At 35.8% G+C, this 18496-nt stretch overlaps 45 non-coding genes across 45 annotated transcripts; all 45 read left to right on the forward strand.

Annotated features, from left to right (window-relative positions):
- Positions 1-246: 246 nt before the first annotated feature.
- On the forward strand, positions 247-319 carry TRNAV-CAC (transfer RNA valine (anticodon CAC)). Its single transcript has one exon. It is a non-coding gene; the product is annotated as a tRNA-Val (tRNA).
- Positions 320-473: 154 nt separating this feature from the next.
- Positions 474-546, forward strand: TRNAV-CAC (transfer RNA valine (anticodon CAC)). Its single transcript has one exon. It is a non-coding gene; the product is annotated as a tRNA-Val (tRNA).
- A 161-nt stretch (positions 547-707) lies between these two features.
- Positions 708-780, forward strand: TRNAV-CAC (transfer RNA valine (anticodon CAC)). Its single transcript has one exon. It is a non-coding gene; the product is annotated as a tRNA-Val (tRNA).
- A 395-nt stretch (positions 781-1175) lies between these two features.
- Positions 1176-1248, forward strand: TRNAV-CAC (transfer RNA valine (anticodon CAC)). The gene has a single exon. It is a non-coding gene; the product is annotated as a tRNA-Val (tRNA).
- A 161-nt stretch (positions 1249-1409) lies between these two features.
- TRNAV-CAC (transfer RNA valine (anticodon CAC)) lies at positions 1410-1482 on the forward strand. Its single transcript has one exon. It is a non-coding gene; the product is annotated as a tRNA-Val (tRNA).
- Positions 1483-1643: 161 nt separating this feature from the next.
- On the forward strand, positions 1644-1716 carry TRNAV-CAC (transfer RNA valine (anticodon CAC)). Its single transcript has one exon. It is a non-coding gene; the product is annotated as a tRNA-Val (tRNA).
- A 154-nt stretch (positions 1717-1870) lies between these two features.
- On the forward strand, positions 1871-1943 carry TRNAV-CAC (transfer RNA valine (anticodon CAC)). Its single transcript has one exon. It is a non-coding gene; the product is annotated as a tRNA-Val (tRNA).
- An 863-nt stretch (positions 1944-2806) lies between these two features.
- On the forward strand, positions 2807-2879 carry TRNAV-CAC (transfer RNA valine (anticodon CAC)). The gene has a single exon. It is a non-coding gene; the product is annotated as a tRNA-Val (tRNA).
- A 1331-nt stretch (positions 2880-4210) lies between these two features.
- TRNAV-CAC (transfer RNA valine (anticodon CAC)) lies at positions 4211-4283 on the forward strand. Its single transcript has one exon. It is a non-coding gene; the product is annotated as a tRNA-Val (tRNA).
- Positions 4284-4912: 629 nt separating this feature from the next.
- On the forward strand, positions 4913-4985 carry TRNAV-CAC (transfer RNA valine (anticodon CAC)). The gene has a single exon. It is a non-coding gene; the product is annotated as a tRNA-Val (tRNA).
- Positions 4986-5146: 161 nt separating this feature from the next.
- TRNAV-CAC (transfer RNA valine (anticodon CAC)) lies at positions 5147-5219 on the forward strand. Its single transcript has one exon. It is a non-coding gene; the product is annotated as a tRNA-Val (tRNA).
- Positions 5220-5848: 629 nt separating this feature from the next.
- TRNAV-CAC (transfer RNA valine (anticodon CAC)) lies at positions 5849-5921 on the forward strand. Its single transcript has one exon. It is a non-coding gene; the product is annotated as a tRNA-Val (tRNA).
- A 154-nt stretch (positions 5922-6075) lies between these two features.
- TRNAV-CAC (transfer RNA valine (anticodon CAC)) lies at positions 6076-6148 on the forward strand. Its single transcript has one exon. It is a non-coding gene; the product is annotated as a tRNA-Val (tRNA).
- Positions 6149-6309: 161 nt separating this feature from the next.
- On the forward strand, positions 6310-6382 carry TRNAV-CAC (transfer RNA valine (anticodon CAC)). Its single transcript has one exon. It is a non-coding gene; the product is annotated as a tRNA-Val (tRNA).
- Positions 6383-6543: 161 nt separating this feature from the next.
- Positions 6544-6616, forward strand: TRNAV-CAC (transfer RNA valine (anticodon CAC)). The gene has a single exon. It is a non-coding gene; the product is annotated as a tRNA-Val (tRNA).
- A 161-nt stretch (positions 6617-6777) lies between these two features.
- On the forward strand, positions 6778-6850 carry TRNAV-CAC (transfer RNA valine (anticodon CAC)). The gene has a single exon. It is a non-coding gene; the product is annotated as a tRNA-Val (tRNA).
- Positions 6851-7004: 154 nt separating this feature from the next.
- On the forward strand, positions 7005-7077 carry TRNAV-CAC (transfer RNA valine (anticodon CAC)). The gene has a single exon. It is a non-coding gene; the product is annotated as a tRNA-Val (tRNA).
- A 394-nt stretch (positions 7078-7471) lies between these two features.
- On the forward strand, positions 7472-7544 carry TRNAV-UAC (transfer RNA valine (anticodon UAC)). The gene has a single exon. It is a non-coding gene; the product is annotated as a tRNA-Val (tRNA).
- A 161-nt stretch (positions 7545-7705) lies between these two features.
- On the forward strand, positions 7706-7778 carry TRNAV-CAC (transfer RNA valine (anticodon CAC)). Its single transcript has one exon. It is a non-coding gene; the product is annotated as a tRNA-Val (tRNA).
- A 160-nt stretch (positions 7779-7938) lies between these two features.
- TRNAV-UAC (transfer RNA valine (anticodon UAC)) lies at positions 7939-8011 on the forward strand. Its single transcript has one exon. It is a non-coding gene; the product is annotated as a tRNA-Val (tRNA).
- Positions 8012-8405: 394 nt separating this feature from the next.
- Positions 8406-8478, forward strand: TRNAV-CAC (transfer RNA valine (anticodon CAC)). Its single transcript has one exon. It is a non-coding gene; the product is annotated as a tRNA-Val (tRNA).
- A 160-nt stretch (positions 8479-8638) lies between these two features.
- Positions 8639-8711, forward strand: TRNAV-CAC (transfer RNA valine (anticodon CAC)). The gene has a single exon. It is a non-coding gene; the product is annotated as a tRNA-Val (tRNA).
- Positions 8712-8871: 160 nt separating this feature from the next.
- TRNAV-CAC (transfer RNA valine (anticodon CAC)) lies at positions 8872-8944 on the forward strand. Its single transcript has one exon. It is a non-coding gene; the product is annotated as a tRNA-Val (tRNA).
- Positions 8945-9105: 161 nt separating this feature from the next.
- TRNAV-UAC (transfer RNA valine (anticodon UAC)) lies at positions 9106-9178 on the forward strand. Its single transcript has one exon. It is a non-coding gene; the product is annotated as a tRNA-Val (tRNA).
- Positions 9179-10215: 1037 nt separating this feature from the next.
- Positions 10216-10288, forward strand: TRNAV-CAC (transfer RNA valine (anticodon CAC)). The gene has a single exon. It is a non-coding gene; the product is annotated as a tRNA-Val (tRNA).
- Positions 10289-10448: 160 nt separating this feature from the next.
- Positions 10449-10521, forward strand: TRNAV-CAC (transfer RNA valine (anticodon CAC)). Its single transcript has one exon. It is a non-coding gene; the product is annotated as a tRNA-Val (tRNA).
- Positions 10522-10682: 161 nt separating this feature from the next.
- On the forward strand, positions 10683-10755 carry TRNAV-CAC (transfer RNA valine (anticodon CAC)). Its single transcript has one exon. It is a non-coding gene; the product is annotated as a tRNA-Val (tRNA).
- A 160-nt stretch (positions 10756-10915) lies between these two features.
- Positions 10916-10988, forward strand: TRNAV-UAC (transfer RNA valine (anticodon UAC)). The gene has a single exon. It is a non-coding gene; the product is annotated as a tRNA-Val (tRNA).
- Positions 10989-12237: 1249 nt separating this feature from the next.
- On the forward strand, positions 12238-12310 carry TRNAV-UAC (transfer RNA valine (anticodon UAC)). Its single transcript has one exon. It is a non-coding gene; the product is annotated as a tRNA-Val (tRNA).
- Positions 12311-12440: 130 nt separating this feature from the next.
- TRNAV-CAC (transfer RNA valine (anticodon CAC)) lies at positions 12441-12513 on the forward strand. Its single transcript has one exon. It is a non-coding gene; the product is annotated as a tRNA-Val (tRNA).
- Positions 12514-12907: 394 nt separating this feature from the next.
- Positions 12908-12980, forward strand: TRNAV-CAC (transfer RNA valine (anticodon CAC)). Its single transcript has one exon. It is a non-coding gene; the product is annotated as a tRNA-Val (tRNA).
- Positions 12981-13608: 628 nt separating this feature from the next.
- Positions 13609-13681, forward strand: TRNAV-CAC (transfer RNA valine (anticodon CAC)). The gene has a single exon. It is a non-coding gene; the product is annotated as a tRNA-Val (tRNA).
- Positions 13682-14077: 396 nt separating this feature from the next.
- On the forward strand, positions 14078-14150 carry TRNAV-UAC (transfer RNA valine (anticodon UAC)). Its single transcript has one exon. It is a non-coding gene; the product is annotated as a tRNA-Val (tRNA).
- A 131-nt stretch (positions 14151-14281) lies between these two features.
- On the forward strand, positions 14282-14354 carry TRNAV-CAC (transfer RNA valine (anticodon CAC)). The gene has a single exon. It is a non-coding gene; the product is annotated as a tRNA-Val (tRNA).
- A 628-nt stretch (positions 14355-14982) lies between these two features.
- On the forward strand, positions 14983-15055 carry TRNAV-CAC (transfer RNA valine (anticodon CAC)). The gene has a single exon. It is a non-coding gene; the product is annotated as a tRNA-Val (tRNA).
- A 397-nt stretch (positions 15056-15452) lies between these two features.
- Positions 15453-15525, forward strand: TRNAV-UAC (transfer RNA valine (anticodon UAC)). Its single transcript has one exon. It is a non-coding gene; the product is annotated as a tRNA-Val (tRNA).
- Positions 15526-15656: 131 nt separating this feature from the next.
- TRNAV-CAC (transfer RNA valine (anticodon CAC)) lies at positions 15657-15729 on the forward strand. The gene has a single exon. It is a non-coding gene; the product is annotated as a tRNA-Val (tRNA).
- Positions 15730-15889: 160 nt separating this feature from the next.
- Positions 15890-15962, forward strand: TRNAV-CAC (transfer RNA valine (anticodon CAC)). The gene has a single exon. It is a non-coding gene; the product is annotated as a tRNA-Val (tRNA).
- A 130-nt stretch (positions 15963-16092) lies between these two features.
- TRNAV-CAC (transfer RNA valine (anticodon CAC)) lies at positions 16093-16165 on the forward strand. The gene has a single exon. It is a non-coding gene; the product is annotated as a tRNA-Val (tRNA).
- Positions 16166-16559: 394 nt separating this feature from the next.
- On the forward strand, positions 16560-16632 carry TRNAA-CGC (transfer RNA alanine (anticodon CGC)). The gene has a single exon. It is a non-coding gene; the product is annotated as a tRNA-Ala (tRNA).
- Positions 16633-16988: 356 nt separating this feature from the next.
- Positions 16989-17061, forward strand: TRNAV-CAC (transfer RNA valine (anticodon CAC)). Its single transcript has one exon. It is a non-coding gene; the product is annotated as a tRNA-Val (tRNA).
- A 160-nt stretch (positions 17062-17221) lies between these two features.
- Positions 17222-17294, forward strand: TRNAV-CAC (transfer RNA valine (anticodon CAC)). Its single transcript has one exon. It is a non-coding gene; the product is annotated as a tRNA-Val (tRNA).
- Positions 17295-17688: 394 nt separating this feature from the next.
- Positions 17689-17761, forward strand: TRNAV-CAC (transfer RNA valine (anticodon CAC)). The gene has a single exon. It is a non-coding gene; the product is annotated as a tRNA-Val (tRNA).
- A 161-nt stretch (positions 17762-17922) lies between these two features.
- TRNAV-CAC (transfer RNA valine (anticodon CAC)) lies at positions 17923-17995 on the forward strand. The gene has a single exon. It is a non-coding gene; the product is annotated as a tRNA-Val (tRNA).
- A 161-nt stretch (positions 17996-18156) lies between these two features.
- TRNAV-UAC (transfer RNA valine (anticodon UAC)) lies at positions 18157-18229 on the forward strand. Its single transcript has one exon. It is a non-coding gene; the product is annotated as a tRNA-Val (tRNA).
- Positions 18230-18496: the final 267 nt, after the last annotated feature.

An 18496-nucleotide genomic window follows, 5' to 3' on the forward strand; every position in this document is an offset into this window, starting at 1 on the left:
TACCGAATTGTGTGGTTCCGTGGTGTAGTGGGTATCACGTTCGCTTCACACGCGAAGGTCCCCTGTTCGATCCTGGGCGGAATCAAGTGCGTAAACTTACATTTTTCTGTGAACAAATCTTTAGTTTTAATTGCAAATTAAGAACGTCTCAAATGCATGAAATTCTATTCGTTTTCAAATTTAATGCACTTTCATTAAATATCACATATATCAATTTAAAGTATCTGGAAAGTTACCGAATTGTGTGGTTCCGTGGTGTAGTGAGTATCACGTTCGCTTCACACGCGAAAGGTCCCCAGTTCGATCCTGGGCGGAATCAAACGAGAAATTTTGCATTTTTCTGTGAACAAATCTTTAGTTTTAATTGCAAATTAAGAAAGCCTCAAATGCATGAAATTCTAATCGTTTTCAAATTTTATGCACTTTCATTAAATATCACAATTTAATGTATCTTGAAAGTTACCGAATTGTGTGGTTCCGTGGTGTAGTGGTTATCACATTCGCTTCACACGCGAAAGGTCCCCAGTTCGATCCTGGGCGGAATCAAGTGCGTAAACTTACATTTTTCTGTGAACAAATCTTTAGTTTTTATTGCAAATTGAGAAAGCCTCAAATGCATGAAATTCTATTCGTTTTCAAATTTAATGCACTTTCATTAAATATCACATATATCAATTTAAAGTATCTGGAAAGTTACCGAATTGTGTGGTTCCGTGGTGTAGTGGGTATCACGTTCGCTTCACACGCGAAAGGTCCCCTGTTCGATCCTGGGCGGAATCAAGTGCGTAAACTTACATTTTTCTGTGAACAAATCTTTAGTTTTAATTGCAAATTAAGAACGTCTCAAATGCATGAAATTCTATTCGTTTTCAAATTTAATGCACTTTCATTAAATATCACATATATCAATTTAAAGTATCTGGAAAGTTACCGAATTGTGTGGTTCCGTGGTGTAGTGGGTATCACGTTCGCTTCACACGCGAAAGGTCCCCTGTTCGATCCTTTGCGGAATCAAGTGTGTAAACTTACATTTTTCTGTGAACAAATCTTTAGTTTTAATTGCAAATTAAGAACGTCTCAAATGCATGAAATTCTATTCGTTTTCAAATTTAATGCACTTTCATTAAATATCACATATATCAATTTAAAGTATCTGGAAAGTTACCGAATTGTGTGGTTCCGTGGTGTAGTGGGTATCACGTTCGCTTCACACGCGAAAGGTCCCCAGTTCGGTCCTGGGCGGAATCAAGTGCGTAAACTTACATTTTTCTGTGAACAAATCTTTAGTTTTAATTGCAAATTAAGAACGTCTCAAATGCATGAAATTCTATTCGTTTTCAAATTTAATGCACTTTCATTAAATATCACATATATCAATTTAAAGTATCTGGAAAGTTACCGAATTGTGTGGTTCCGTGGTGTAGTGGGTATCACGTTCGCTTCACACGCGAAAGGTCCCCTGTTCGATCCTGGGCGGAATCAAGTGCGTAAACTTACATTTTTCTGTGAACAAATCTTTAGTTTTAATTGCAAATTAAGAACGTCTCAAATGCATGAAATTCTATTCGTTTTCAAATTTAATGCACTTTCATTAAATATCACATATATCAATTTAAAGTATCTGGAAAGTTACCGAATTGTGTGGTTCCGTGGTGTAGTGGGTATCAAGTTCGCTTCACACGCGAAAGGTCCCCAGTTCGATCCTGGGCGGAATCAAACGAGTAATTTTGCATTTTTCTGTGAACAAATCTTTAGTTTTAATTGCAAATTAAGAAAGCCTCAAATGCATGAAATTCTAATCGTTTTCAAATTTTATGCACTTTCATTAAATATCACAATTTAATGTATCTTGAAAGTTACCGAATTGTGTGGTTCCGTGGTGTAGTGGTTATCACATTCGCTTCACACGCGAAAGGTCCCCAGTTCGATCCTGGGCGGAATCAAGTGCGTAAACTTACATTTTTCTGTGAACAAATCTTTAGTTTTTATTGCAAATTGAGAAAGCCTCAAATGCATGAAATTCTATTCGTTTTCAAATTTAATGCACTTTCATTAAATATCACATATATCAATTTAAAGTATCTGGAAAGTTACCGAATTGTGTGGTTCCGTGGTGTAGTGGGTATCACGTTCGCTTCACACGCGAAAGGTAACCTGTTCGATCCTGGGCGGAATCAAGTGCGTAAACTTACATTTTTCTGTGAACAAATCTTTAGTTTTAATTGCAAATTAAGAACGTCTCAAATGCATGAAATTCTATTCGTTTTCAAATTTAATGCACTTTCATTAAATATCACATATATCAATTTAAAGTATCTGGAAAGTTACCGAATTGTGTGGTTCCGTGGTGTAGTGGGTATCACGTTCGCTTCACACGCGAAAGGTAACCTGTTCGATCCTGGGCGGAATCAAGTGCGTAAACTTACATTTTTCTGTGAACAAATCTTTAGTTTTAATTGCAAATTAAGAACGTCTCAAATGCATGAAATTCTATTCGTTTTCAAATTTAATGCACTTTCATTAAATATCACATATATCAATTTAAAGTATCTGGAAAGTTACCGAATTGTGTGGTTCCGTGGTGTAGTGGGTATCACGTTCGCTTCACACGCGAAAGGTCCCCTGTTCGATCCTTTGCGGAATCAAGTGTGTAAACTTACATTTTTCTGTGAACAAATCTTTAGTTTTAATTGCAAATTAAGAACGTCTCAAATGCATGAAATTCTATTCGTTTTCAAATTTAATGCACTTTCATTAAATATCACATATATCAATTTAAAGTATCTGGAAAGTTACCGAATTGTGTGGTTCCGTGGTGTAGTGGGTATCACGTTCGCTTCACACGCGAAAGGTCCCCTGTTCGATCCTGGGCGGAATCAAGTGCGTAAACTTACATTTTTCTGTGAACAAATCTTTAGTTTTAATTGCAAATTAAGAACGTCTCAAATGCATGAAATTCTATTCGTTTTCAAATTTAATGCACTTTCATTAAATATCACATATATCAATTTAAAGTATCTGGAAAGTTACCGAATTGTGTGGTTCCGTGGTGTAGTGGGTATCACGTTCGCTTCACACACGAAAGGTCCCCTGTTCGATCCTGGGCGGAATCAAGTGCGTAAACTTACATTTTTCTGTGAACAAATCTTTAGTTTTAATTGCAAATTAAGAACGTCTCAAATGCATGAAATTCTATTCGTTTTCAAATTTAATGCACATTCATTAAATATCACATATATCAATTTAAAGTATCTGGAAAGTTACCGAATTGTGTGGTTCCGTGGTGTAGTGGGTATCACGTTCGCTTCACACACGAAAGGTCCCCTGTTCGATCCTGGGCGGAATCAAGTGCGTAAACTTACATTTTTCTGTGAACAAATCTTTAGTTTTAATTGCAAATTAAGAACGTCTCAAATGCATGAAATTCTATTCGTTTTCAAATTTAATGCACTTTCATTAAATATCACATATATCAATTTAAAGTATCTGGAAAGTTACCGAATTGTGTGGTTCCGTGGTGTAGTGGGTATCACGTTCGCTTCACACGCGAAAGGTCCCCTGATCGATCCTGGGCGGAATCAAGTGCGTAAACTTACATTTTTCTGTGAACAAATCTTTAGTTTTAATTGCAAATTAAGAACGTCTCAAATGCATGAAATTCTATTCGTTTTCAAATTTAATGCACTTTCATTAAATATCACATATATCAATTTAAAGTATCTGGAAAGTTACCGAATTGTGTGGTTCCGTGGTGTAGTGGGTATCACGTTCGCTTCACACACGAAAGGTCCCCTGTTCGATCCTGGGCGGAATCAAGTGCGTAAACTTACATTTTTCTGTGAACAAATCTTTAGTTTTAATTGCAAATTAAGAACGTCTCAAATGCATGAAATTCTATTCGTTTTCAAATTTAATGCACTTTCATTAAATATCACATGTATCAATTTAAAGTATCTGGAAAGTTACCGAATTGTGTGGTTCCGTGGTGTAGAGGGTATCACGTTCGCTTCACACGCGAAAGGTCCCCTGTTCGATCCTGGGCGGAATCAAGTGCGTAAACTTACATTTTTCTGTGAACAAATCTTTAGTTTTAATTGCAAATTAAGAACGTCACAAATGCATGAAATTCTATTCGTTTTCAAATTTAATGCACTTTCATTAAATATCACATATATCAATTTAAAGTATCTGGAAAGTTACCGAATTGTGTGGTTCCGTGGTGTAGTGGGTATCACGTTCGCTTCACACGCGAAAGGTCCCCAGTTCGGTCCTGGGCGGAATCAAGTGCGTAAACTTACATTTTTCTGTGAACAAATCTTTAGTTTTAATTGCAAATTAAGAACGTCTCAAATGCATGAAATTCTATTCGTTTTCAAATTTAATGCACTTTCATTAAATATCACATATATCAATTTAAAGTATCTGGAAAGTTACCGAATTGTGTGGTTCCGTGGTGTAGTGGGTATCACGTTCGCTTCACACGCGAAAGGTCCCCTGATCGATCCTGGGCGGAATCAAGTGCGTAAACTTACATTTTTCTGTGAACAAATCTTTAGTTTTAATTGCAAATTAAGAACGTCTCAAATGCATGAAATTCTATTCGTTTTCAAATTTAATGCACTTTCATTAAATATCACATATATCAATTTAAAGTATCTGGAAAGTTACCGAATTGTGTGGTTCCGTGGTGTAGTGGGTATCACGTTCGCTTCACACACGAAAGGTCCCCTGTTCGATCCTGGGCGGAATCAAGTGCGTAAACTTACATTTTTCTGTGAACAAATCTTTAGTTTTAATTGCAAATTAAGAACGTCTCAAATGCATGAAATTCTATTCGTTTTCAAATTTAATGCACTTTCATTAAATATCACATGTATCAATTTAAAGTATCTGGAAAGTTACCGAATTGTGTGGTTCCGTGGTGTAGTGGGTATCACGTTCGCTTCACACGCGAAAGGTCCCCTGTTCGATCCTGGGCGGAATCAAGTGCGTAAACTTACATTTTTCTGTGAACAAATCTTTAGTTTTAATTGCAAATTAAGAACGTCAAAAATGCATGAAATTCTATTCGTTTTCAAATTTAATGCACTTTCATTAAATATCACATATATCAATTTAAAGTATCTGGAAAGTTACCGAATTGTGTGGTTCCGTGGTGTAGTGGGTATCACGTTCGCTTCACACGCGAAAGGTCCCCAGTTCGGTCCTGGGCGGAATCAAGTGCGTAAACTTACATTTTTCTGTGAACAAATCTTTAGTTTTAATTGCAAATTAAGAACGTCTCAAATGCATGAAATTCTATTCGTTTTCAAATTTAATGCACTTTCATTAAATATCACATATATCAATTTAAAGTATCTGGAAAGTTACCGAATTGTGTAGTTCCGTGGTGTAGTGGGTATCACGTTCGCTTCACACGCGAAAGGTCCCCTGTTCGATCCTGGGCGGAATCAAGTGCGTAAACTTACATTTTTCTGTGAACAAATCTTTAGTTTTAATTGCAAATTAAGAACGTCTCAAATGCATGAAATTCTATTCGTTTTCAAATTTAATGCACTTTCATTAAATATCACATATATCAATTTAAAGTATCTGGAAAGTTACCGAACTGTGTGGTTCCGTGGTGTAGTGGGTATCACGTTCGCTTCACCCGCGAAAGGTCCCCTGTTCGATCCTTTGCGGAATCAAGTGTGTAAACTTACATTTTTCTGTGAACAAATCTTTAGTTTTAATTGCAAATTAAGAACGTCTCAAATGCATGAAATTCTATTCGTTTTCAAATTTAATGCACTTTCATTAAATATCACATATATCAATTTAAAGTATCTGGAAAGTTACCGAATTGTGTGGTTCCGTGGTGTAGTGGGTATCACGTTCGCTTCACACGCGAAAGGTCCCCAGTTCGATCCTGGGCGGAATCAAACGAGTAATTTTGCATTTTTCTGTGAACAAATCTTTAGTTTTAATTGCAAATTAAGAAAGCCTCATATGCATGAAATTCTAATCGTTTTCAAATTTTATGCACTTTCATTAAATATCACAATTTAATGTGTCTTGAAAGTTACCGAATTGTGTGGTTCCGTGGTGTAGTGGTTATCACATTCGCTTCACACGCGAAAGGTCCCCAGTTCGATCCTGGGCGGAATCAAGTGCGTAAACTTACATTTTTCTGTGAACAAATCTTTAGTTTTTATTGCAAATTGAGAAAGCCTCAGATGCATGAAATTCTATTCGTTTTCAAATTTAATGCACTTTCATTAAATATCACATATATCAATTTAAAGTATCTGGAAAGTTACCGAATTGTGTGGTTCCGTGGTGTAGTGGGTATCACGTTCGCTTCACACGCGAAAGGTCCCCTGTTCGATCCTGGGCGGAATCAAGTGCGTAAACTTACATTTTTCTGTGAACAAATCTTTAGTTTTAATTGCAAATTAAGAACGTCTCAAATGCATGAAATTCTATTCGTTTTCAAATTTAATGCACTTTCATTAAATATCACATATATCAATTTAAAGTATCTGGAAAGTTACCGAATTGTGTGGTTCCGTGGTGTAGTGGGTATCACGTTCGCTTCACACGCGAAAGGTCCCCAGTTCGGTCCTGGGCGGAATCAAGTGCGTAAACTTACATTTTTCTGTGAACAAATCTTTAGTTTTAATTGCAAATTAAGAACGTCTCAAATGCATGAAATTCTATTCGTTTTCAAATTTAATGCACTTTCATTAAATATCACATATATCAATTTAAAGTATCTGGAAAGTTACCGAATTGTGTGGTTCCGTGGTGTAGTGGGTATCACGTTCGCTTCACACGCGAAAGGTCCCCAGTTCGGTCCTGGGCGGAATCAAACGAGTAATTTTGCATTTTTCTGTGAACAAATCTTTAGTTTTAATTGCAAATTAAGAAAGCCTCAAATGCATGAAATTCTAATCGTTTTCAAATTTTATGCACTTTCATTAAATATCACAATTTAATGTATCTTGAAAGTTACCGAATTGTGTGGTTCCATGGTGTAGTGGTTATCACATTCGCTTCACACGCGAAAGGTCCCCAGTTCGATCCTGGGCGGAATCAAGTGCGTAAACTTACATTTTTCTGTGAACAAATCTTTAGTTTTTATTGCAAATTGAGAAAGCCTCAAATGCATGAAATTCTAATCGTTTTCAAAGTTTATGCACTTTTATTAAATATCACATATGTCAATTTAATGTATCTTGAAGGTTTCCGAATTGTGTGGTTCCGTGGTGTAGTGGTTATCACATTCTCTTCACACGCGAAAGGTCCCCAGTTCGATCCTGGGCGGAAGCAAGTGCGTAAACTTACATTTTTCTGTGAGCAAATCTTTAGTTTTAATTGCAAATGTAGAAAGCCTCAAATGCATGAAATTCTAATTGTTTTCAAATTTATGCACTTTTATTAAATATCACATATGTCAATTTAATGTATCTTGAAAGTTTCCGAATTGTGTGGTTCCGTGGTGTAGTGGTTATCACGTTCGCTTTACACGCGAATGGTCCCCAGTTCGATCCTGGGCGGAATCAAGTGCGAAGACTTACATTTTTCTGTGAGCAAATCTTTAGTTTTTATTCCAAATTAAGAAAGCCTCAAATGCATGAAATTCTAATCGTTTTCAAATTTTACGCACTTTCATTAAATATCACATATCTCAATTTAATGTATCTTGAAAGTTTCCGAATTGTGTGGTTCCGTGGTGTAGTGGTTATCACATTCTCTTCACACGCGAAAGGTCCCCAGTTCGATCCTGGGCGGAATCATGTGCGTAAACTTACATTTTTCTGTGAGCAAATCTTTAGTTTTTATTGCAAATGTAGAAAGCCTCAAATGCATGAAATTCTAATCGTTTTCAAATTTATGCACTTTTATTAAATATCACATATGTCAAATTAATGTATCTTGAAAGTTTCCGAATTGTGTGGTTCCGTGGTGTAGTGGTTATCACGTTCGCTTTACACGCGAATGGTCCCCAGTTCGATCCTGGGCGGAATCATGTGCGTAAACTTACATTTTTCTGTGAGCAAATCTTTAGTTTTTATTGCAAATGTAGAAAGCCTCAAATGCATGAAATTCTAATCGTTTTCAAATTTATGCACTTTTATTAAATATCACATATGTCAATTTAATGTATCTTGAAAGTTTCCGAATTATGTGGTTCCGTGGTGTAGTGGTTATCACATTCTCTTCACACGCGACAGGTCCCCAGTTCGATCCTGGGCGGAATCAAGTGCGTAAACTTACATTTTTCTGTGAGCAAACCTTTAGTTTTAATTGCAAATTAAGAAAGCCTCAAATGCATGAAATTCTAATCGTTTTCAAATTTTATGCACTTTCATTAAATATCACATATGTCAAATTAATGTATCTTGAAAGTTTCCGAATTGTGTGGTTCCGTGGTGTAGTGGTTATCACGTTCGCTTCACACGCGAAAAGTGCCCAGTTCGATCCTGGGCGGAATCAAGTGCGTAAACTTACATTTTTCTGTGAACAAATCTTTAGTTTTAATTGCAAATTGAGAAAGCCTCAAATGCATGAAATTCTAATCGTTTTCAATTTTATGCACTTTTATTAAATATAACATATGTCAATTTAATGTATCTTGAAAGTTTCCGAATTGTGTGGTTCCGTGGTGTAGTGGTTATCACGTTCGCTTCACACGCGAAAGGTGCCCAGTTCGATCCTGGGCGGAATCAAGTGCGTAAACTTACATTTTTCTGTGAACAAATCTTTAGTTTTAATTGCAAATTGAGAAAGCCTCAAATGCATGAAATTCTAATCGTTTTCAATTTTATGCACTTTTATTAAATATCACATATGTCAATTTAATGTATCTTGAAAGTTTCCGAATTGTGTGGTTCCGTGGTGTAGTGGTTATCACGTTCGCTTCACACGCGAAAGGTGCCCAGTTCGATCCTGGGCGGAATCAAGTGCGTAAACTTACATTTTTCTGTGAACAAATCTTTAGTTTTAATTGCAAATTGAGAAAGCCTCAAATGCATGAAATTCTAATCGTTTTTAAATTTTATGCACTTTCATTAAATATCACATATGTCAATTTAAAGTATCTGGAAAGTTATCGAATTGTGTGGTTCCGTGGTGTAGTGGTTATCACGTTCGCTTTACACGCGAAAGGTCCCCAGTTCGATCATGGGCGGAATCAAATTTATAAATTTTCTTTTCAAATCAAAAATTTTTCAAATGCCTGAAATTCCCTTCGTTTATAAATTTTTGCATTTTCTTAAAATTGAAAATTAGTCAATGTATTATAACTTGAAAGTTACTGACAAGCGTGGTTCCGTGGTGTGGGGGTTATCACGGTCGCTTCACACGCGAAAGGTCCCCAGTTCGATCCTGGGCGGAATCAAACGCGTAAACTTTCATTTTTCGGTGAACAAATCTTTAGTTTTAATTGCAAATAGAGAAAGCCTCAAATGCATGAAATTCTAATCGTTTTCAAATTTATGCACTTTCATTAAATATCGCATATGTCAATTTAAAGTATCTGGAAAGTTACCGAATTGTGTGGTTCCGTGGTGTAGTGGTTATCACGTTCGCTTCACACGCGAAAGGTCCCAAGTTCGATCCTGGGCGGCGGAATCAAGTGCGTAAACTTACATTTTTCGGTGAACAAATCATTAGTTTTAATTGCAAATTAAGAAAGCCTCAAATGCATGAAATTCTAATCGTTTTCAAATTTATGCACTTTCATTAAATATCACATATGTCAATTTAATGTATCTTGAAAGTTTCCGAATTGTTTGGTTCCGTGGTGTAGTGGTTATCACGTTCGCTTTACACGCGAAAGGTCCCCAGATCCATCCAGGGCGGAATCAAATTTATAAATTTTTATTTCAGATCAAAAATTTCTCAAATGCCTGAAATTCCATTCGTTTATAAATTTTCCATTTTCTTAAAATTGAAAATTAGTCAATGTATTATAACTTGAAAGTTAACGACAAGTGTTGTTCTGTGGTGTAGTGGTTATCACGTTCGCTTCACACGCGAAAGGTCCCAAGTTCGATCCTGGGCGGTATCAAGTGCGTAAACTTACATTTTTCTGTGAACAAATCTTTAGTGTTAATTGCAAATTAAGAAAGCCTCAAATGCATGAAATTCTAATCGTTTTCAAATTTTATGCACTTTTATTAAATATCACATATGTTAATTTAATGTATCTGGAAAGTTACCGAATTGTGTGGTTCCGTGGTGTAGTGGTTATCACGTTCGCTTCACGCGCGAAAGGTCCCCAGTTCGATCCTGGGCGGAATCAAACGCGTAAACTTACATTTTTCGGTGAACAAATCTTTAGTTTTAATTGCAAATAGAGAAAGCCTCAAATGCATGAAATTCTAATCGTTTTCAAATTTATGCACTTTCATTAAATATCACTTATATCAATTTAATGTATCTTGTAAGTTTCCGAATTGTGTGGTTCCGTGGTGTAGTGGTTATCACGTTCGCTTCACACGCGAAAGGTCCCCAGTTCGATCCTGGGCGGAATCAAGTGCGTAAACTTACATTTTTCTCTGAACTAATCTTTAGTTTTAATTGCAAATTAAGAAAGCCTCAAATGCATGAAATTCTAATCGTTTTCAAAATTTATGCACTTTCATTAAATATCACATATGTCAATTTAATGTATCTTGAAAGTTACCGAATTTTGTGGTTCCGTGGTGTAGTGGTTATCACGTTCGCTTCACACGCGAAAGGTCCCCAGTTCGATCCTGGGCGGAATAAAGTGCGTAAACTTACATTTTTCTGTGAACAAATCTTTAGTTTTAATTGCAAATTAAGAAAGCCTCAAATGCATGAAATTCTAATCGTTTTCAAATTTATGCACTTTTATTAAATATCACATATGTCAATTTAAAGTATCTGGAAAGTTATCGAATTGTGTGGTTCCGTGGTGTAGTGGTTATCACGTTCGCTTTACACGCGAAAGGTCCCCAGTTCGATCATGGGCGGAATCAAATTTATAAATTTTCTTTTCAAATCAAAAATTTTTCAAATGCCTGAAATTCCCTTCGTTTATAAATTTTTGCATTTTCTTAAAATTGAAAATTAGTCAATGTATTATAACTTGAAAGTTACTGACAAGCGTGGTTCCGTGGTGTAGGGGTTATCACGGTCGCTTCACACGCGAAAGGTCCCACGTTCGATCCTGGGCGGAATCAAGTGCGTAAACTTACATTTTTCGGTGAACAAATCTTTAGTTTTAATTGCAAATTGAGAAAGCCTCAAATGCATGAAATTCTAATCGTTTTCAAATTTTATGCACTTTCATTAAATATCACATATGTCAATTTAAAGTATCTGGAAAGTTACCGAATTGTGTGGTTCCGTGGTGTAGTGGTTATCACGTTCGCTTCACTCGCGAAAGGTCCCCAGTTCGATCCTGGGAGGAATCAAGAGCGTAAACTTACATTTTTCTGTGAACAAATCTTTAGTTTTAATTGCAAATTAAGAAAGCCTCAAATGCATGAAATTCTAATCGTTTTCAAATTTATGCACTTTTATTAAATATCACATATGTCAATTTAAAGTATTTGGAAAGTTACCCAATTGTGTGGTTCCGTGGTGTAGTAGTTATCACGTTCGCTTCACATTTTTCTGTGAACAAATCTTTAGTTTTAATTGCAAATTAAGAAAGCCTCAAATGCATGAAATTCTAATCGTTTTCAAATTTATGCACTTTTATTAAATATCACATATGTCAATTTAAAGTATTTGGAAAGTTACCCAATTGTGTGGTTCCGTGGTGTAGTAGTTATCACGTTCGCTTCACACGCGAAAGGTCCCCAGTTCGATCCTGGGCGGAATAAAGTGCGTAAACTTACATTTTTCTCTGAACAAATCTTTAGTTTTAATTGCAAATTGAGAAAGCCTCAAATGCATGAAATTCTAATCGTTTTCAAATTTTATGCACTTTCATTAAATATCACATATGTCAATTTAAAGTATCTGGAAAGTTACCGAATTGTGTGGTTCCGTGGTGTAGTGGTTATCACGTTCGCTTCACACGCGAAAGGTCCCAAGTTCGATCCTGGGCGGCGGAATCAAGTGCGTAAACTTACATTTTTCGGTGAACAAATCATTAATTTTAAATGCAAATTAAGAAAGCCTCAAATGCATGAAATTCTAATCGTTTTCAAATTTATGCACTTTCATTAAATATCACATATGTCAATTTAATGTATCTTGAAAGTTTCCGAATTGTGTGGTTCCGTGGTGTAGTGGTTATCACGTTCGCTTTACACGCGAAAGGTCCCCAGTTCGATCCTGGGAGGAATCAAATTTATAAATTCTCATTTCAGATCAAAAATTTCTCAAATGCCTGAAATTCCATTCGTTTATAAATTTTCCATTTTCTTAAAATTGAAAATTAGTCAATGTATTATAACTTGAAATTTACTGACAAGTGTGGTTCCGTGGTGTAGTGGTTATCAAGTTCGCTTCACACGCGAAAGGTCCCCAGTTCGATCCTGGGCGGAATCAAGTGCGTAAACTTACATTTTTCTCTGAACTAATCTTTAGTTTTAATTGCAAATTAAGAAAGCCTCAAATGCATGAAATTCTAATCGTTTTCAAACTTTATGCACTTTCATTAAATATCACATATGTCAATTTAATGTATCTTGAAAGTTACCGAATTGTGTGGTTCCGTGGTGTAGTGGTTATCACGTTCGCTTCACACGCGAAAGGTCCCCAGTTCGATCTAGGCGGTATCAAGTGCGTAAACTTACGTTTTTCTGTGAACAAATCTTTAGTTTTAATTGCAAATTAAGAAAGCCTCAAATGCATGAAATTCTAATCGTTTTCAAATTTTCTGCACTTTCATTAAATATCACATATGTCAAATTAATGTATCTTGAAAGTTACCGAATTGTGAGGTTCCGTGGTGTAGTGGTTATCACGTTCGCTTCACACGGGAAAGGTCCCCAGTTCGATCCTGGGCGGAATCAAGTGCGTAAACTTACATGTTTCTGTAAACGAATCTTTAGTTTTAATTGCAAATTAAGAAAGCCTCAAGTAAATGAAATTCTAATCGTTTTCAAATTTTATGCACTTTCATTAAATATCACATATGTCAATTTAATGTATCTTGAAAGTTACCGAATTGTGTGGTTCCGTGGTGTAGTGGTTCTCACGTTCGCTTCACACGCGAAAGGTCCCCAGTTCGATAATGGGCGGAATAAAGTGCGTGAACTTACATTTTTCTGTGAACAAATCTTTAGTTTTAATTGCAAATTAAGAAAGCCTCAAATGCATGAAATTCTAAACGTTTTCAAATTTTATGCACTTTCATTAAATATCACATATGTCAATTTAAAGTATCTGGAAAGTTACCGAATTGTGTGGTTCCGTGGTGTAGTGGTTATCACGTTCGCTTCACTCGCGAAAGGTCCCCAGTTCGATCCTGGGAGGAATCAAGAGCGTAAACTTACATTTTTCTGTGAACAAATCTTTAGTTTTAATTGCAAATTAAGAAAGCCTCAAATGCATGAAATTCTAATCGTTTTCAAGTTTATGCACTTTTATTAAATATCACATATGTCAATTTAAAGTATCTGGAAAGTTACCCAATTGTGTGGTTCCGTGGTGTAGTAGTTATCACGTTCGCTTCACACGCGAAAGGTCCCCAGTTCGATCCTGGGCGGAATCAAGTGCGTAAACTTACATTTTCCCCGAACAAGTCTTTAGTTTTAATTGCAAATTGAGAAAGCCTCAAATGCATGAAATTCTAATCGTTTTCAAATTTTATGCACTTTCATTAAATATCACATATGTCAATTTAAAGTATCTGGAAAGTTACCGAATTGTGTGGTTCCGTGGTGTAGTGGTTATCACGTTCGCTTCACACGCAAAAGGTCCCAAGTTCGATCCTGGGCGGCGGAATCAAGTGCGTAAACTTACATTTTTCGGTGAACAAATCATTAGTTTTAAATGCAAATTAAGAAAGCCTCAAATGCATGAAATTCTAATCGTTTTCAAATTTATGCACTTTCATTAAATATCACATATGTCAATTTAATGTATCTTGAAAGTTTCCGAATTGTGTGGTTCCGTGGTGTAGTGGTTATCACGTTCGCTTTACACGCGAAAGGTCCCCAGATCCATCCTGGGCGGAATCAAATTTATAAATTTTTATTTCAAATCAAAAATTTCTCAAATGCCTGAAATTCCATTCGTTTATAAATTTTTGCATTTTCTTAAAATTGAAAATTAGTCAATGTATTATAACTTGAAAGTTACTGACAAGTGTGGTTCCGTGGTGTAGTGGTTATCACGTTCGCTTCACACGCGAAAGGTCCCCAGTTCGATCCTGGGCGGAATCAAGTGCGTAAACTTACATTTTTCTCTGAACTAATCTTTAGTTTTAATTGCAAATTAAGAAAGCCTCAAATGCATGAAATTCTAATCGTTTTCAAACTTTATGCACTTTCATTAAATATCACATATGTCAATTTAATGTATCTTGAAAGTTACCGAATTGTGTGGTTCCGTGGTGTAGTGGTTCTCACGTTCGCTTCACACGCGAAAGGTCCCCAGTTCGATAATGGGCGGAATAAAGTGCGTGAACTTACATTTTTCTGTGAACAAATCTTTAGTTTTAATTGCAAATTAAGAAAGCCTCAAATGCATGAAATTCTAAACGTTTTCAAATTTTATGCACTTTCATTAAATATCACATATGTCAATTTAAAGTATCTGGAAAGTTACCGAATTGTGTGGTTCCGTGGTGTAGTGGTTATCACGTTCGCTTCACTCGCGAAAGGTCCCCAGTTCGATCCTGGGAGGAATCAAGAGCGTAAACTTACATTTTTCTGTGAACAAATCTTTAGTTTTAATTGCAAATTAAGAAAGCCTCAAATGCATGAAATTCTAATCGTTTTCAAGTTTATGCACTTTTATTAAATATCACATATGTCAATTTAAAGTATCTGGAAAGTTACCCAATTGTGTGGTTCCGTGGTGTAGTAGTTATCACGTTCGCTTCACACGCGAAAGGTCCCCAGTTCGATCCTGGGCGGAATCAAGTGCGTAAACTTACATTTTTCTCTGAACAAATCTTTAGTTTTAATTGCAAATTGAGAAAGCCTCAAATGCATGAAATTCTAATCGTTTTCAAATTTTATGCACTTTCATTAAATATCACATATGTCAATTTAAAGTATCTGGAAAGTTACCGAATTGTGTGGTTCCGTGGTGTAGTGGTTATCACGTTCGCTTCACACGCGAAAGGTCCCAAGTTCGATCCTGGGCGGCGGAATCAAGTGCGTAAACTTACATTTTTCGGTGAACAAATCATTAGTTTTAAATGCAAATTAAGAAAGCCTCAAATGCATGAAATTCTAATCGTTTTCAAATTTATGCACTTTCATTAAATATCACATATGTCAATTTAATGTATCTTGAAAGTTTCCGAATTGTGTGGTTCCGTGGTGTAGTGGTTATCACGTTCGCTTTACACGCGAAAGGTCCCCAGATCCATCCTGGGCGGAATCAAATTTATAAATTTTTATTTCAAATCAAAAATTTCTCAAATGCCTGAAATTCCATTCGTTTATAAATTTTTGCATTTTCTTAAAATTGAAAATTAGTCAATGTATTATAACTTGAAAGTTACTGACAAGTGTGGTTCCGTGGTGTAGTGGTTATCACGTTCGCTTCACACGCGAAAGGTCCCCAGTTCGATCCTGGGCGGAATCAAGTGCGTAAACTTACATTTTTCTCTGAACTAATCTTTAGTTTTAATTGCAAATTAAGAAAGCCTCAAATGCATGAAATTTAATCGTTTTCAAACTTTATGCACTTTCATTAAATATCACATATGTCAATTTAATGTATCTTGAAAGTTACCGAATTGTGTGGTTCCGTGGTGTAGTGGATATCACGTTCGCTTCACACGCGAAAGGTCCCCAGTTCGATCCTGGGAGGAATCAAATTTATAAATTCTCATTTCAGATCAAAAATGTCTCAAATGCCTGAAATTCCATTCGTTTATAAATTTTCCATTTTCTTAAAATTGAAAATTAGTCAATGTATTATAACTTGAAATTTACTGACAAGTGTGGTTCCGTGGTGTAGTGGTTATCACGTTCGCTTCACACGCGAAAGGTCCCCAGTTCGATCCTGGGCGGAATCAAGTGCGTAAACTTACATTTTTCTCTGAACTAATCTTTAGTTTTAATTGCAAATTAAGAAAGCCTCAAATGCATGAAATTCTAATCGTTTTCAAACTTTATGCACTTTCATTAAATATCACATATGTCAATTTAATGTATCTTGAAAGTTACCGAATTGTGTGGTTCCGTGGTGTAGTGGTTATCACGTTCGCTTCACACGCGAAAGGTCCCCAGTTCGATCTAGGCGGTATCAAGTGCGTAAACTTACGTTTTTCTGTGAACAAATCTTTAGTTTTAATTGCAAATTAAGAAAGCCTCAAATGCATGAAATTCTAATCGTTTTCAAATTTTCTGCACTTTCATTAAATATCACATATGTCAAATTAATGTATCTTGAAAGTTACCGAATTGTGTGGTTCCGTGGTGTAGTGGTTATCACGTTCGCTTCGCACGCGTAAGGTCCCCAGTTCGATCCTGGGAGGAATCAAATTTATAAATTCTCATTTCAGATCAAGAATTTCTCAAATGCCTGAAATTCCATTCGTTTATAAATTTTCCATTTTCTTAAAATAGAAAATTAGTCAATGTATTATAACTTGAAAGTTAACGGCAAGTGTGGTGTAGTGGTTATCACGTTCGCTTCACACGCGAAAGGTCCCAAGTTCGATCCTGGGCGGTATCAAGTGCGTAAACTTACATTTTTCTGTGAACAAATCTTTAGTGTTAATTGCAAATTAAGAAAGCCTCAAATGCATGAAATTCTAATCGTTTTCAAATTTTATGCACTTTTATTAAATATCACATATGTCAATTTAATGTATCTGAAAAGTTACCGAATTGTGTGGTTCCGTGGTGTAGTGGTTATCACGTTCGCTTCACACGCGAAAGGTCCCCAGTTCGATCCTGGGCGGAATCAAGTGCGTAAACTTATATTTTTCTGTGAACAAATCTTTAGTTTTAATTGCAAATTAAGAAAGCCTCAAATGCATGAAATTCTAATCGTTTTCAAATTTATGCACTTTCATTAAATATCACTTATATCAATTTAATGTATCTTGTAAGTTTCCGAATTGTGTGGTTCCGTGGTGTAGTGGTTATCACGTTCGCTTCACACGCGAAAGGTCCCCAGTTCGATCCTGGGCGGAATCAAGTGCGTAAACTTACATTTTTCTGTGAACAAATCTTTAGTTTTAATTGCAAATTGAGAAAGCCTCAAATGCATGAAATTCTAATCGTTTTCAAATTTTATGCACTTTCATTAAATATCACATATGTCAATTTAAAGTATCTGGAAAGTTACCGAATTGTGCGGTTCCGTGGTGTAGTGGTTATCACGTTCGCTTCACACGTGAAAGGTCCCCAGTTCGATCCTGGGCGGAATAAAGTGCGTAAACTTATATTTTTCTGTGAACAAATCTTTAGTTTTAATTGCAAATTAAGAAAGCCTCAAATGCATGAAATTCTAATCGTTTTCAAATTTATGCACTTTCATTAAATATCACTTATATCAATTTAATGTATCTTGTAAGTTTCCGAATTGTGTGGTTCCGTGGTGTAGTGGTTATCACGTTCGCTTCACACGCGAAAGGTCCCCAGTTCGATCCTGGCCGGAATCAAGTTCGTAAACTTACATTTTTCTCTGAACTAATCTTTAGTTCTAATTGCAAATTAAGAAAGCCTCAAATGCATGAAATTCTAATCGTTTTCAAAATTTATGCACTTTCATTAAATATCACATATGTCAATTTAATGTATCTTGAAAGTTACCGAATTGTGTGGTTCCGTGGTGTAGTGGTTATCACGTTCGCTTCACACGCGAAAGGTCCCCAGTTCGATCCTGGGCGGAATCAAGTGCGTAAACTTACATTTTTCTCTGAACTAATCTTTAGTTTTAATTGCAAATTAAGAAAGCCTCAAATGCATGAAATTCTAATCGTTTTCAAACTTTATGCGCTTTCATTAAATATCACATATGTCAATTTAATGTATCTTGAAAGTTACCGAATTGTTTGGTTCCGTGGTGTAGTGGTTATCACGTTCGTTTTACACGCGAAAGGTCCCCAGTTCGATCCTGGGCGAAATCAAATTTATAAATTTTCATTTCAAATCAAAAATTTTTCAAATGCCTGAAATTCACTTCGTTTATAAATTTTTGCATTTTCTTAAAATTGAAAATTAGTCAATGTATTATAACTTGAAAGTTACTGACAAGCGTGGTTCCGTGGTGTAGTGGATATCACGTTCGCTTCACACGCATAAGGTCCCCAGTTCGATCCTGGGCGGAATCAAGTGCGTAAACTTACATTTTTCGGTGAACAAATCTTTAGTTTTAATTGCAAATTAAGAAATCC

The sequence above is a fragment of the Parasteatoda tepidariorum genome, chromosome 9 (assembly GCF_982258835.1).
Source record: "Parasteatoda tepidariorum strain Cologne lab strain chromosome 9, Ptep-v5.0, whole genome shotgun sequence".
Classification (NCBI taxonomy): domain Eukaryota; kingdom Metazoa; phylum Arthropoda; class Arachnida; order Araneae; family Theridiidae; genus Parasteatoda; species Parasteatoda tepidariorum.